At 44.1% G+C, this 12,726-nt stretch overlaps 1 protein-coding gene across 5 annotated transcripts in view; it reads left to right on the top strand.

Annotated features, from left to right (window-relative positions):
• The window catches only part of LOC135197915 (glycoprotein-N-acetylgalactosamine 3-beta-galactosyltransferase 1-like), a 497,298-nt gene that overhangs the window by 306,825 nt on the left and 177,747 nt on the right, over positions 1-12,726 (top strand). The window lies entirely within an intron of this gene.

Below are 12,726 nucleotides of genomic sequence, written 5' to 3'. Positions count from 1 at the left end.
TTTCCAATTTAGCGGTTCTCTGGTATTATAACAATATTTTACCTTAGAAATAGTGCTAAAGGAACCTATTTCACGGAGCGACACGGCCAAGCCCAGAAAAATATTTACACAATTTTTACTGCTTTTCTAGTAAGCTTGGAAGTGTCTATCCTATAACAACTTTTTAAGAAAAATGTCAGATATGTAAAATATAGGGTCTTTTCTTATTGCAAAAGACAATGTGAAATCAACTGGAGCATTTTCACTTTTTTTCCTGGAGTTTTATGCACTTGGGGAAAATTCCAAAGGCTCGTTGATGTCCTCTGAGGATTAAAAATATGAGCAGTATTGTGGGTTGGCTGGTCCACACTATGGACAAGGTATCAGGTCACAAGTGATTCAGTCCTATCCATTTGGATTTTGTTTTTCTAGTTAGGCACTGACATCCGAAGCATGCCTTGTGAGAGAAAATCCACAACATAAAAACAATACAACCTAGATAAAAATATATTGTGTACTTTTCATACATTCTAAGACCCAAAAAAGATTAGAACTTATTTCATGTGCAAAGTTTGCAATGTAGGACTGTGAAGCCCACATAAACAGTTTCATCATTGAATGCAGGTAAATGAGAGAAAGTATTGAATGTGTGTTGAATTGTGTTAATACATTTCTTATTATTTAGTCTCCTTTTTTTGTGAATCACCTGATAATATACAGTACTATACTGTAATACTAATACATACAGGTTATCTCAACAGTATCCACAAACTTCTGTTATCCATAAGGGCCTTACCTGTATTAGTGCAGGTAATTGCGGTACTAATATGTTCTTGTGTGAATATTGGTGCCTTAATTTCATGTTGTGTCACATGCCCCCAGTAAGCATAACTTCTTTAGCTCCTCATAGATGTAGCAAGTGATGGTGATACTAGAATTCCTCATGTTGCAATCTGCTGACATTTCACATTTAACTAAACACTAAAATCTACTCATTTTCAAATATTTCCATTAGCTTGAATGTTGGAATATTATTTGCTCCCAAATCCAACCAAATATCTATTTTTTGCGTGACAGGCAGAGGAAGTAAAAAAACTGGATCTAGCAATTAATGACATTAAGATGGAAAAGGCCCAGTTACCATGTTTATCACCTGAACTGAGTAGTAATGTAATGATAATTTGTTCTTATAGACATAGTTATATAAACATGCAAGTTAACATAAATTCTATTTATATATTGCATTTTGTACTCCTTAGGGGGTTAGTGCCGTCATTGCATCTCATTTGGTGCAATGTAGGCATCACTTGAGGTTCTTTGCAGCGTCCCTTCGGCCCCCAGCTGCAACTACATTCATCCCTTTTACAGTACCTCCGTTCATAATCTCTTTCTTCCATCTTACTGTCCACCCTCTCCTAACAGTTGTTTCATAGTGCAACAGCGAGGTTTTCCTCCTGTAACACCTTTCAAACCTTTTACTGCCAATTTCCATTTCTGCGCTGAATGGCGTTAACTGGCCCAGAGCTCGGCATAATGCCAAAAATCTATAAAAATCAAAATCAAATATTGCATTTTTTAGGTGGCCTTTATTTATGTAACTAATGTGTTTTTCAATAGTGATGCAATACCGCCAGTTAGTGTTAATTGTCAATCGGTGTAACGATTACTGAACATTTAATATGTTCTTAAAACAAGGCGTCATTATATAAAACGAGCAAAAACTAATATTTTCAGATATAATTATTATCGTGGGAGCACACTTACATACAGTCAAATTAGTCAACTGATCATTGTGCTTCTCATTCAATCCATTTGAAAAAGAAATAAAACTGAGAATTATAAAAATTGGAGGGAAGACACCACAAAAGCCAGATTAAGGCCGCTGGATATACAACCAAACTCCAGAGACGGATCACTTTCATTCCTTGTATTGTACCTCCTTTCATATTATCTTTCTTTCATCTTACTTTCTGCCCTTTAGTAACAATTGATTCATAGTGCAACTATGAGGCTTTCCTCTTGTTACACCTATCAAACTTTTCCACTGTCAATTTCCGTCTCAACGCTGAATAGCCTTAGTTGCCCCAGTGCTTGGCATTATGCCTAAAAACACAAACCTATCCAGAGGAGGAAAATGCACTGATGAGGCATTTGCCCTCTGTAAAGAAGAAGAAAATACAGCATATCTATTCTCATAAATAACTGAGAAATTAAGAAGGATTGCCTGTCAAAGGATAAGACAGGCCATGAATTCAGGGGTTTATAGGATCATCACAGGTTATAAATCACTGAAGCAAATTGCTGTCATCACTCGGGCATTTGAAGAATTTGCACCAAGTCTATGCAACAAAATACAGCCTGAAGTGAAGATCATACAAGAAAAAAAAATTTAAAGAGCTTTAAGAATCCTATTCTGTTGAAGATACGATAATGACGATAAAACACTAGAAGACAATTATAGAATATAAGAAGCACCTTACATTGAAAACTTACAAAGGTCCTCCGGAGAAGTAATCATCCAAGTGGAGGATTGTACATAAAACCAAATGAAGTAAAGTTATCCCTTTATACGCAACAGTGTTGTTGTTTATGATAACCGATACGACTGTCTTCGTTTTCTATCAGAGAAAACAAACAAACCGAATAATTGACCTTTAACAACCATACGAAGATAATCAAGAAACATTATTGATAAAATCCTGCTTAAAGAAGAACACAACGAAATAATAAAAAGGAGACCTTAAATCAAATGTGGAAGAAAGGACAAAATAGAATGAAAGAGCTTAATACAAGAGGCGCCGTTGTAAAGGCAAAGTCTCGAAACCCATTTCATTATATAGTTAATATACTCTTATTGGTAGATTTAACTGAAGGAGGAAGTGGAGAGTAGGAAAGATTTTCTAAAAGAAATGTATTTCGGAGAGAAGAAACGCGAACAAACACAAACAAAGAAGGAATAAACAAGCAAGGGAGCCGTTTCAAACAAATAATCCGTCTACTACTACTACTACTCCGAAGTTATGTTTTATGATTTTCTTTTTATTGTCTTAGCTTTGAATTCGCTTCAACTTTACACTGAATAATGCGAACTGATTCAGAAAACCGAGGACTGATTCAGAGAGAGGCCGGCGACGTTATGCTGGCTCAAATAGGTAAAGGTAAGAACTAAGAAGAGTCGTTTGAATCTCTATTAGCTGACGATTTGACAGCCTCCGTCAGCTGATTGATTGCTCGGTAGTCTGCCCCACTAGCCACTACCTACCTGGTAGTGTCTTTGGTAACGCCGAATTTCAGTTACCGTTTCGATGACATTTTACGCTATACCTTTATTTCGCCTTGGATTTCGAATTAAATAACGGTAAATTCTTAATGAGAACCTAAAATACTAGGTTATAGTAGTACCTACTAGGGTACTACCTACCTAAGTAGGGAAAGGCAGTTTCCAAGGAAATACCAATACCAGGCTACCTAGGCTATAACCTTCGCGGTGTTCTTACTTACCTAGGTAGTAGGTAGTTCTACCAGCTTAACTTATTTTGTAAGTAAAACCTTTATTTAATTATTTTTTACTTTTAATGGTCATTTACTACCTACCTTTTAGGCTATACCTATTTTATACATCAAACTTTTATTTAGTTTGGTCTTGAAAATTTTGCTTAGGCTACTTAGCTAAATGTTTTATATTATTTTGCATTAAACTTTTATTTCAATTTGGGATAGAAAATATTACTTTACCATGTTTAAATGTGTGCTTTGAACATTTCTGACATTTCGTCTTTGACACATAATAGCCTAGAATAGCCTAGGACCCCTCCCCCACCCCCCCTCCTCCTGTATTCGACCAAGTAGAGGACCACAGTAGGAAAGCAGGGCTTTAAAGGACCTGGAGACTTAGGTTAGGTCATTTGTAAATGCATTTAATGTCAGAGATGGTCAAAGCACACATTAAAGAATTAGGAAATATTTTCAAGTTCAAAATGCAATATTTGATGACAGTAAAATTTTACCACTTTGGCTGATTGACAGCTGATTGAGAGGATAAAATGCATTACATAGTATTTGGGAAAGTAAAATGGGTAAAATTGAAAACTACTACAGGGGCCTGGATATTTACTGCTTTTATGTTTTTACCTATGTTGTTTATGTTTCTGATATTTATTATTTATTTTTTTTTTTTTTTTTTTTTTTTTAACATTCATCCCTAGGGGCCGCTTCTAAACGGGGAGCCCGTATTGCACTTAAATGGGTAGTTACCGTAAAATGAAAGGAAAGAGCTACAATGTAAAGAATATTTTTTAGTTGTTTGCAGATCTGCATCAATTTCCCACAAAAAGACATTATTATTATTTTTTTTTTATTATTATTTTTTTTTTTGTCTATCACAGTCCTCCAATTCGATTGGGTGGTATATAGTGTGGGGTTCCTAGTTGCATCCTGCCTCCTTAGGAGTCCATCACTCTTCTTACTATGTGCACCGTTTCTAGGATCACTTTCTTCTGCATGAGTCCTGGAGCTACTTCAGCCTCTAATTTTGCTAGATTCCTTTTCAGGGATCTTGGGATCGTGCCTAGTATTCCTATGATTATGGGTATGATTTCCACTGGCATATCCCATATCCTTATTTCTATTTTCAGGTCTTGATACTTATCCATTTTTTCCCTCTTTTTATCTTCAACTCTGGTGTCCCATGGTATTGCGACATCAATGAGTGATACTTTCTTCATTATTATTACATATTATTATTATTATTATTATTAGTTAAGTATAATTATTACTATTATAATTGATTTTCTCACTCAATTATTATTATTATTATTATTTTTTTTTTTTGTCTATCACATTCCTCCATTTCGGCTGGGTGGTATTTATAGTGAGGGGTTCTGGGTTGCATCCTGTCTCCTTAGGAGTCCATCACCTTTCTTACTATGTGCAACATTTCTAGGATCACACTCTTCTGCATGAGTCCTGGAGCTACTTCGGCCTCTAGTTTTTCCAGATTCCTTTTCAGGGATCTTCGGATCATGCCTAGTGTTATTATTATTATTATTATTATTATTATTATTATTATTATTATTATTATTATTATTATTATTATTATGATAATATAGCTAGCAGTCCCCCAACTACTGGCTGTTCTCCAGATGCATCCTTTTTGTCTTGTTTTGGGGTCAGGTCAGGTTGTGGTTACTATCTAAGTCCAGGCCAGGGACGTCTATCTAGGTCCAGGGTCAGGGAAATAGCCAACAGTCCCCTAACTGCTGTCATACTCCAGCCGCGTCCTCTTCATCTTGGTTTTAGGTCGGGTCAGGTCAGGTGCCGGTGTCTATCTAGGTCCGGGCCAGGGAAGGAGCCAGCAGCCCCCTAACTGCTGGCTGCCGTTCTCCAGCCGCGTCCTTCTCTTGGTCTTGGATTGGGTTGGGTACTGGTCAGGTGCTGGTGTCTATCTAGGTCTGGGCCAAGGAAGGAGCCAGCAGCCCCCTAACTGCTGGCTGCAGTTCTCCAGCCGCATCCTTCTCTTGGTCTTGGATTGGGTTGGGTACCGGTCAGGTGCCGGTGTCTATCTAGGTCTGGGCCAAGGAAGGAGCCAGCAGCCCCCCAACTGCTGGCTGCCGTTCTCCAGCCACGTCCTTCTCTTGGTCTTGGATTGGGTTGGGTACCGGTCAGGTGCCAGTGTCTATCTAGGTCTGGGCCAAGGAAGGAGCCAGCAGCCCCCTAACTGCTGGCTGCCGTTCTCCAGCCGCGTCCTCTTCTTGGTCTTGGATTGGGTTGGGTACCGGTCAGATGCCGGTGTCTATCTAGGTCTGGGCCAAGGAAGGAGCCCCCCAGGGCCAAGGCCCCCTAATGCTGGCTGCCTTCTCCGGAGCCAGCATCCTCTTCTTGTCTTGGAATTTGGGTTGGGTTACCGGTCAGGTGCGGTGTTCTATCCTAGGTTGGGCAAGGAAGGATCCAGCAGCCCCCCAACTGCTGCCTGCGTTCTCCGCCCTACGTTCCTCCTCTTGGTCTTGGTTGGGTTTGGGTACCGGTCCAGGTGCCGGTGGTTTATCAGGTCTGGGCCAAGGAAGGAAGCCAGCACCCCCCAACTGCTTGGCCTGCCGTTCTCCATCCACGTCCTCCTCTTGGTCTTGGTTGGGTTTGGTAACCGTCAGGTTGCCGGTGTCTATCTAGGTCTGGGCCAAGGAAGGAGCCAGCAGCCCACCCCCAACTGCTGGCTGCCGTTCTCCAGCTACGTCCTCCTCTTGGTCTTGGGATTGGGTTGGTACCGTCAGGTGCTGGCCTGGGTTTATCTAGGCGGTCTGGGCTCCAAGGAAGGAGCCCGCAGCCCCCCAACTTGCTTGGCTGCCGTTCTCCACCCACGTCTCCTCCCTTGGGTCTTGGATTGGGTTGGTACCCGGTCAGGTGCCCGTTGTCTATCTAGGGTCTGGTGGCCCAAGGAAGGAGCCAGCAGCCCCGAACTGCTGGCTGCCGTTCTCCAGCCGCATCCTTCTCTTGGTCTTGGATTGGGTTGGGTACCGGTCAGGTGCCGGTGTCTATCTAGGTCTGGGCCAAGGAAGGAGCCAGCAGCCCCCCAACTGCTGGCTGCCGTTCTCCAGCCACGTCCTCTTCTTGGTTCTATTATTTATTGGTTGGGTACCGGTCAGGTGCCGGTGTCTATCTAGGTCTGGGGCCAAGGAGGAGCCAGCAGCCCCCATAAACTGCTGGCTGCCGTTCTCAGCCACGTCCTCTTTTTGGATCTTAGATTGGGTTGGGTACCGGTCAGGTGCCGGTGTCTATCTAGGTCTGGGCCAAGGAAGGAGCCAGCAGCCCCCCAACTGCTGGCTGCCGTTCTCCAGCCGCGTCCTCTTCTTGGTCTTGGATTGGGTTGGGTACCAGTCAGGTGCCGGTGTCTATCTAGGTCTGGGCCAGGGAAGGAGCCAGCAGCCCCCCAACTGCTGGCTGCCGTTCTCCAGCCGCGTCCTCTTCTTGGTCTTGGATTGGGTTGGGTACCGGTCAGGTGCCGGTGTCTATCTAGGTCTGGGCCAAGGAAGGAGCCAGCAGCCCCCCAACTGCTGGCTGCCGTTCTCCAGCCACGTCCTCTTCTTGGTCTTATATTGGGTTGGGTACCGGTCAGGTGCCGGTGTCTATCTAGGTCTGGGCCAAGGAAGGAGCCAGCAGCCCCCTAACTGCTGGCTGCTGTTCTCCAGCCACGTCCTCTTCTTGGTCTTATATTGGGTTGGGTACCGGTCAGGTGCCGGTGTCTATCTAGGTCTGGGCCAAGGAAGGAGCCAGCAGCCCCCCAACTGCTGGCTGCCGTTCTCCACCCGCCGCGTCCGCCATCTTGGTCTTGGATTGGGTTGGGTACCGGTCAGGTGGTGCCAGTGTCTATCTAGGTCTGGCCAAGGAAGGAGCAGCAGCCCCCAAACTGCTGGCTGCCGTTCTCCAGCCACGTCCTCTTCTTGGTCTTTTTATATTTGGGTGGGTTACCGGTTTTTAGGTGCCGGTGTCTATCTAGGTCTGGGCCAAGGAAGGAGCCAGCAGCCCCCTAACTGCTGGCTGCCGTTCTCCAGCCACGTCCTCTTTTTGGACTTAGATTGGGTTGGGTACCGGTCAGGTGCCGGTGTCTATCTAGGTCTGGGCCAAGGAAGGAGCCAGCAGCCCCCCAACTGCTGGCTGCCGTTCTCCAGCCGCGTCCTCTTCTTGGTCTTGGATTGGGTTGGGTACCAGTCAGGTGCCGGTGTCTATCTAGGTCTGGGCCAGGGAAGGAGCCAGCAGCAAAAACCCCAACTGGGGCTGCCCGTTCTCCAGCCGCGTCCTCTTCGTGGTCTTGGATTGGGTTGGGTACCGGTCAGGTTGGGCCCGGTGTCTATCTATGGTCTGGGCCAAGGAAGAGCCAAGCAGCCCCCAACTGGCTGGCTGCCGTTCTCCAGCCACGTCCTCTTCTGGTCTTATATTGGTTGGGTACCGGCCAGGTGCCGGTGTCTATCTAGGTCTGGGCCAAGGAAGGAGCCAGCAGCCCCCTAACTGCTGGCTGCTGTTCTCCAGCCGGCTGCCGTTCTCCAGCCGCGTCCTCTTCTTGGTCTTATATTGGGTTGGGTACCGGTCAGGTGCCGGTGTCTATCTAGGTCTGGGCCAAGGAAGGAGCCAGCAGCCCCCCAACTGCTGGCTGCCGTTCTCCAGCCGCGTCCTCCTCTTGGTCTTGGATTGGGTTGGGTACCGGTCAGGTGCCGGTGTCTATCTAGGTCTGGGCCCAAGGAAGGAGCCAGCAGCCCCCTAACTGCTGGCGGCCGTTCTCCGCCCCCTCCTCTTTTTGGACTTGGTTGGGTTTGCGTCCGGTCCAGGTGCCGGTGTCTATCTAGTGGCTAGGGAAAGGGAGCCGCTCCTCCAACTCTTGGCGGCCGTTCTCCAGCCGCATCCTTCTCTTGGTCTTGGATTGGGTTGGGTCCCGGTCAGGTGCTGGTATCGATCTAGGTCCTAGCCTTTCTCCTGCGTCCTGGTTCTGTACAGTCTCCAGATTTCCTGGCTCACTATCTTTGTTTCTCGTGTTGCAGGATGGCGCACATTCAGGGCCCATCTCCTCTGGTTACTTAACTGCATCTTCAAAAGAAATGAAAAATCTGAGTTAAAAATAGGTTTGAGGAAAACCTGAGAAAGAGAGAGAGAAATGAAAAGAAAGATTTCAGTCACTCAAACATTCATTCTTCTTTCAGCCTTCATAGTCCCTTATTCCCTCCCTTCCCAATCCCAACATTCACTCACGCATTTACACTCGCAATCATTCACAAATGAGTGCGCTCATACACACACTACTTCTCTCTCTGTCTCCACTTCAACTTGCCTTATGCTTAGTTTCTAAATATGCCTCTTTGGTGTCAGTGAAGAATTCTTTGAGGATGAAGAGGATTCTGGCTCAGGACAGAGCAGCAGCCTGCAATAGTGGGCTCTATGATTTTGTCGTAGAGGAGCAGGAAGCAAAATGGAAGAATGGTCAGATCGAGAAAAAGGACGAAGATCCGATGCTGCTCCAGAGATGTCACTCACTCAGGAAAGAAGACGAAGGCAGCTGCTTTGGGCCGTGAGTTTTGTTTGCATTGTGGTTGAAATCCTCCTGGAATTTTAGGAAAACCTTATTTGTTTTAAGGAAAAATGGAATCTCCATTTTTAAGAAATTCTTAGCAGTGGCGGAAAGATGGAAGAAGAGACAGAAATTCGAGGGAGAAGTACAAAGACTCCATTTTTATCTCAGAGAAATTCAGTTTGTTAGGAGGAGGAGGAGGATCTTTTTTTTTCCATCATCTTCCCACTGCTGAGTTTCTTAAAATTTCTATTAATCTAAAATTCCGGGAATCTCTCACGAATAAAGACAAAAGAAGAAAATTTAATAAGAGGATGACAGTGTTCGTCTGATCCCTTATGAAGTTCCCCAAGAGAAGGAGACAGACGGAGGACCTACAAAAACTGAAGAACTACCTGAGGAAAGTAAAAACTGAATCGTCCATAATGTTCTTCGATTTCCAAGTTCGAGTTCCTCGATATTTTATATTTTTTTTAATGAATTATATACTTATAGCTTTATTTTTGTTTATTAAAATGAATTAGATTGTAAAAAAAATTTAAAGTCAAAGCGTTTGATAGAATTACTCTTATTTTATTCATATCTTTTCTGCATTAAACAAAGGCATCACATATAATGGTTGTGCAGTTCTAACACTATACTTTACCTAATGCACCAAAAAAAATGGTCTAACACATCACTCATATTGTTCAGTATTCTTGTATAAATATAATAATCTAAACATTTATGAATGAAAAAAAGATCAACAATGATTGGATATGAAAGCAAAGAGTAATAAAGATGACTCTTGTGTCCACTGAGCATCCTGAGACGCCATGTTCACACCTCCATTATCAAATGACTGAGAGATATTTATCTACGTGTGACGCCTGGCCTGGAATGGCTGTGTCGTCTGCCATTCCAGGCATCGCTGGAATGATTTACGCCTCGTGGGAATGGCAGGGGGGGTGGGTTGGCGGGTAGGGAGGGGAGAATAGGGGGTTTGGTGGGTGGGGGGTATTTGATCTCATTCTTGACATCTCTTCTGGAAAGGAATAGCTCTCTCTCTCTCTCTCTCTCTCTCACCACCAATTCCATACACATTGGTTCCTCAAACACCAAAGGTCACTGGAGTCTGGGGTCTTGAGTGTCTGAATGTTTAACTAAACTTATTTATTTATTTGAGATATCGAGAACATTTGCCCATTTTTAGTTTTCTGTAAAAGAAGACTATTTTGTTAGCTCTGTGTCCGTCTCCTCTTAAAAAAATCTACTGAGGCTAGAGGGCTGCAAATTGGTACATCGACCATCCACCCTCCAGTCATCAAACGTACCAAATTGCAGCCCTCTAGCCTCGGTAGGTTTTACTCTATTCAGGGTTAAATTTAGCCGTGGTCGTGCTTCTGGCAACGATATAGGATAGGCCACCACCAGGCCGTGGTTAAAGTTTCAGGGGGGCATGGCTCATAGAGCATTGTACCAAGTGACCTATTTTCTTGAATATTTTAGTATTTGTAGTCGTGAAAATCACATTGCCCATTATAAAGTAGAGACATTGTAAATGTACTTGTATCTTTAAGTGATATCGCAGGTGGGTATTTACCGTAAAAAAAATTTACATAATTTTTATTTATTTATTTATTAATTTTCTTGAGCAATTTCAGAAAGTTGCTCCATTGCTATGTCGTTACACACTCAACCTGGGGAATTACGTACCTTCCGCAGATTACCCTGGGGAAATTTACCCGGGTTAATATATGCAAATTTTTGTAACATGGAACTTACCCAGCAGATATATACTTAGCTATAGACTCCGTCGTCCCCGACAGAAATTCGAATTTCGCGGCACACGCTGCAGGTAAGGTCAGGTGACTACCGCCCCTGCCGCTGGGTGGCAGGAATAGGAACGATTACCATTCTAGAACCGATTTTCTCTGTCGCGGTAGTGTCACATACGTTGTTGCTACCTCCTGACTTGGTTTTCGTTTTTCATCGCCATCGACCTCGGGCTGTCTTTTTGCAGGGAAGTATGGGTCCTTTGGTTTGGCATACGCTTTTTATTAACTTTTTAATGAATTTGGTCTTCGAAATTTCGAAGAATATATTACGTGAAACTACCGAATTTTTCGGTAGACACTTATATTTTGCAATAAGGGAAATATTGATATTTTTTTTTTCACTAATACGTGTATAAGTGTTTAGAACTTGATGAAGGAAATAATAAGATCTAACTTCCTACTTTAGGAAGTCAGAAAGCATATAACTAGATACGCTTCCTTTAGAAGCTTTAAGAGCTCTCGTACTAACGAGCAGTTAGAGTATTGACAATTCTAGTAGTTGTTGCATCCTCATCACCTTCTTACTCCACAGAATCTACAAATTCATATGTGCAAATTTGAAGATAAATGGATGGAGCTCAAAAGGCGAGCTCTAAAAAGGTAAGAAGTGAATATAGTGTTCCCAGTGCAGTGGAGGGTGCGTCTGATCGCTCCGTAGCGCTTCCAGGCCTAGACCTCTTCCAAACTCCCAGACCCAGTGGGGAGGAGGAAAGTCGACAGCCGCAGGAAGGTTAGGGAGAACCCCACCGGTCAGGCGTCCCCTCGGCAGGTCTGTAGAACGTCCCAGACTGCCAAGGATAGCCATTGATAAGGCATCCTTAAAAAAAAAGTGTGTCTCTTCATCTTACATCCGAAAAGACGAAGAATGTATGTTTGGAGTGATCTAGCGCGTTCTCTGAAAACTAAGAGAACACTGAGCAAGAGCCAGCCGCTGCCATGAAGCCGCGTTCCAGCAAGCTAGCGTGAGGTACGTTCCTATAGCCAGCAGCGAGGCGCGTTCCTAGCTAACAGACTAGCGCGAGCCGCGTTCCTACAACCAAACGCGAGCCGCGTTCTAGAAAATTTTTCTTGGCGCAAGGCGCCTTCAAAGAGACGAAGCGCCAGCCTGGCGCAAATTGCGCCAGAAAAACAGACGGCTAGAGCAAGGAGCCTTACAGTAGAGTGGCAATCAGAACGATCCTTCCATTGAACGTTTCCGGGCAAGAGGCTCTTTCTAAAGGAAAAGGGGTCTAGTAGCGCTCGGAACTGTCAGGGCGCACGGGACCTTCCACGCAAGCGGACGTTCCAGGAGCGAGTCTCCTTTCTAGCGCGCGGAACATTCCAGGCGCTAGGTGCAAGGATTCAGGCGCCAGAATATCCATTCTCTATCTGCCTCGGCAGGGAAAGAAGGTAGTAGAGTATCTGCTGTATGAGAATACGATACGGCAAATCATAAGCACATACCGTAGTTACTTCTTTGCTGAGCAACTCAATTACCAGTATCCTTCCAGGAATTTCCTAGGAAGGACTACGCTTAAGGGATTGTTAAGACAACACCTACTTAGCTTCTAGATTTATCGAAGTCTTGTTTCGCTTAGATATGCATTATAAGAAAACTTCCTGAAGTTCGATAATAATGTTATAAGATTCCTTTATTAAATGGAGTAGCTGGCAACTCTGGAAGAGTAAGGCCAGTCGGCTAACGAGACTGCTATCGCTTAGGCACCAACGCAGTATCATGTAGGTGTCGGTCATGAGTGGGCGGTAACATATGTCTCTCCTGCGGGATGGAATGAATACCGTGTCTCTCCTGCGGGATGGAATGAATAACCGTGTCTCTCCCCTACAATCGTGGTTTTAGCCTCGGATTGAGGGGATAGTTAAGCAAACATAAATAAAATA

This window comes from Macrobrachium nipponense, chromosome 21, assembly GCF_015104395.2.
Source record: "Macrobrachium nipponense isolate FS-2020 chromosome 21, ASM1510439v2, whole genome shotgun sequence".
NCBI classification, from domain to species: Eukaryota; Metazoa; Arthropoda; class Malacostraca; order Decapoda; family Palaemonidae; genus Macrobrachium; species Macrobrachium nipponense.
The sequence above is the reverse complement of the archived record's forward strand: the minus strand, read 5'-3'. Positions and strand labels throughout refer to the sequence as shown.